The 3,465-nt window shown below is 31.0% G+C and overlaps 1 long non-coding RNA gene across 1 annotated transcript; it reads left to right on the forward strand.

Moving 5' to 3' along the window:
* The first annotated feature begins 225 nt into the window (after positions 1–225).
* LOC128294134 (uncharacterized) lies at positions 226–3,105 on the forward strand. The gene is made up of 2 exons (XR_008284399.1): positions 226–609; positions 2,809–3,105. It is a non-coding gene; the product is annotated as an uncharacterized LOC128294134 (long non-coding RNA).
* Positions 3,106–3,465: the final 360 nt, after the last annotated feature.

Below are 3,465 nucleotides of genomic sequence, written 5' to 3' on the forward strand. Positions count from 1 at the left end.
TAGACATAATAGAGGGATCAAAATTTAAATTTAACTATTTTTTAAACTAAAAAAAAATGTTAAGCACTCAGTAAACCTAAAAGGAATGAGAAGTCATGTGTCAATCTTTAAAACTCTTATATCATGTCTGGTTGGGTGGAATAGGAATGGATTATAGCCCAATTGGTGGGCCCACCACCAAACTAATATTTGATCGGTTGTAATGGCCTATTACGGCTTGCGTTGGATAGGTCTCTATTTCGAGAAAAGGCTGCATAGTTATTTTCTTCCCTCACCACTGAATAGACATTTAACCTAGTGGAATAGGGAGATTTTTTTTCCCATTTTCAATTCTTGTCCTCACCTTTACCGAGAGGATAAAAACATTGTAATTAGAACCATCATTATTCTCCCTCGGTATCACTGATAACTTCATTTCCTTTCCATATCTCTACTAAGGATACTGGTACTCTTTTTTTAAATGCTTCCCTCTTCTTCTTTTTTTCCTTTGGTTGTAGAAGAAACCTACGTCAGTCTATTGAAACCATCATCCCTTGCTCTTTCTTCTTTTTCTTTTCTCAGTTGATATTACCTTAAAGCCATCAGTTCCTCCTAGATTTGAAACAAAGGGTAAGTTTTTTACTACTATGTTCTTCTAAACCCAAAAATTAGGACTTCGAATTGCATATTCTGCTATGCTTATTATGTTTGGTGCATGCAGTGAAAGATCTTAATTCTTTACTTCTTTTGTTATGCATTTAAAGATTTTTATGCAGAATTTCATATTATGATTTGTAGCATGTAAAGTACTGTAATATAACCCCCTAGGCCTGAGAGTTAACTACGTTGGATTGAGGGAGCATAAATCTTCTTTCTTCGTATCTTGATTGTATTTTATTTGTTTATTAGTCAATTTTCGAATAGGAACCCAGTTCCAGTTAGTCGGATGATAGTCCAATATAAATATCATGTTGTCTTCATATTTCTCTAAGTATTAACTAACGTATTTATGAATTTTTTGGTTAATTGGGCTGATGCCTAGAAACCTGTCTTATACACCGCTTTGTTCCACAATTTTTTCTCTTTATTTTACTACTGTAATCTCAGGTTATTGTTCATGACACAAGAATGGTGTCACAAGTTTTGTCCTGGTTTTTCTACTACTCACTAGTCTCTGCTACTTTCCTTTCTGACGTGGCTCTCTTTTGAGGCTAAACCTCAATAGAATCAAACTTTTATGTGCTTCTAAGTCTCAGTCCCAATTCATATAAGTTGTAATCCTTTTAAATTCCTGATTTTTTTTTAACCGAACACTTTCATAAGCCATAAATTGTCCTAGACTAATGTTTAATGTCAATCCACTGCATCTAACTTGCTTTAAAGTATGCCTTAATAACCGAAAATATCCTTCAAATACGTCATTCTAGTTGTGATGTATAACTGCCCTTGTTAATTCTAACATACATTGAATATGCTAAAATATTATTTTTGTCCTTTAATTTTGATAAGATTGTACCATTAGTTGTTAGTTATTCAGATTGAATTGGCTGAAGTGTTGACAATAGATTTGTACAGTTGTCACTTCATGATTTCATTTAGGGATCGCTTGGGATAAAATTTTTTTTATCACAAATCTTCTCTTTTTATGTGTAATATTTCTCAATAGAATAAAAGTTGGAATTGATTTCTTGATTGGTGGTTATCATGGGCTCATCCTATTTAATGTAAAAAGTTAAATTGTCACGTCTGTTAACATTTCTCTCATTTCTTTCTATGAGCAATATAACAGAATCAAGAACAACTTAAAGCTTTAAATCCTTCTAAGTCGTTGAAAGCTGTTCAAAAGGGGCATGTTTTGCTAGTTATTGCCCCCATTCCTCTCTCATATGTATATATATATATATATGTTTATGGAATGCTAAGGGTGTGACAAGCTAGTAGTAATTGTGCAATTTGTGCCCTTTTTTCTGAATTTTTCAAATGACAATATTCATGCAGGATTTGTTTGACCCAAAATATAGATAGAAAATTCCGCTTACATTTGGTGTGATATGTAAAAAAGCCACTATACTTCTTTGACAAAGGCTAAATTTTACACAAATTCAATCTCAATGGTGGCTTTTTGTGGGAAAATTTACATTTTATGGGAACTTTGAGGCATATTATCAGTAGGTAAAGGTGGAAAGTTAAATCATAAAATTATAGTTTCATATTCTACTCCATGAGAACTTTATAACGGTATATTATATGCTCAAAATAGTTGAGTTATGAATGAGAAATTGATGCTCAAAGTAAGCTACTTGAAAATATTTGTTGAGAAAAAATAAAGGCTTAGATCTCACATTGGTTAAATACCAAGTGTGAGATATGTTTATATATAAGAATCTTCTTGAAGGATGATTGAATGACTAAGTTTAGAACTTTGTTTCACACACAAGGGGAGTGCAGGTTCAAGCTTGATGGGGTTGGGGTACCCTTGAACGATGTGAGTGATACGAAATGTTTAGATTTGTTAAGCTTAAAGTGGGCCTACAAATACGAATATTGTAGCCCAACACGAAATTATTTTTCCTCAACAGACAGAATCTGTTTATATATGGACATTTATCTTATTTATTTGATTAAAATTTTGATTTAATTTTTAACCAAATTGATTTATTGGCTCATTAATGGCAGATTTTGTGGAAATTTCTAAAATTTCAATATTCTCAATACCTATATAAGACTATGAATTTTGTAGAATTAGACACACTCTCGTACTCTCTCATACCAAATTTATGTTGCTCTCAAAACTTTTCTTTTCTTCTCTGTATTTTTCAAATGTTCCAGTGACAAAAAAAAAGCATCGTTTGTTCGTTGATCGTTGCAGAGGTGTTACTGCTTTGATCATTGTATTGTTGTATCATGGGAGACATTCGACCAACGTTTCTCCAAGTACGGTAGGAGCGGCTGAATCTGTCTTAAAGAGACTATGTTAAACAGGCCTCAACGTTTAATGAATCTCTATTCTTATTTTCGATTTCAACTTTTGTCATGATTTTTATTTATTTATGTATTTGACAACTTAAATATAAATTATTCTATTTATGTTTTGCATTATATATAAAAAAACTTATTTATATTTGATTTTATTTTGTTCACTAACATGTTTTGTCCAACAATCTTAAGACAGAAATGATTATTTTTGCAATTTTCTAACCCGAGACAAATGAGACACCAAGGTGAAATTTTTTTTTGAAAATAAATTTTTTAAATTAAATAAATCTGTTTTGGGATTTTTCCCGCCATTCAAAATATTTTTTTCTCTATTTTTTTTATTTACAAACGAATATTAAAACTATATAAAATTTGTTTCAGGATTTATTCCCGCCGTTTAACAGATTTTATTCCATTTTGTTTCCAAATTAAAAGTAAATAAAATCCATTTCTAGATTTATTCCCGCTGTTTAACAGATTTTATTCATTTTTTATTTTATTTCCAAATGG

Source organism: Gossypium arboreum, chromosome 6 (genome assembly GCF_025698485.1).
Source record: "Gossypium arboreum isolate Shixiya-1 chromosome 6, ASM2569848v2, whole genome shotgun sequence".
NCBI lineage: Eukaryota > Viridiplantae > Streptophyta > Magnoliopsida > Malvales > Malvaceae > Gossypium > Gossypium arboreum.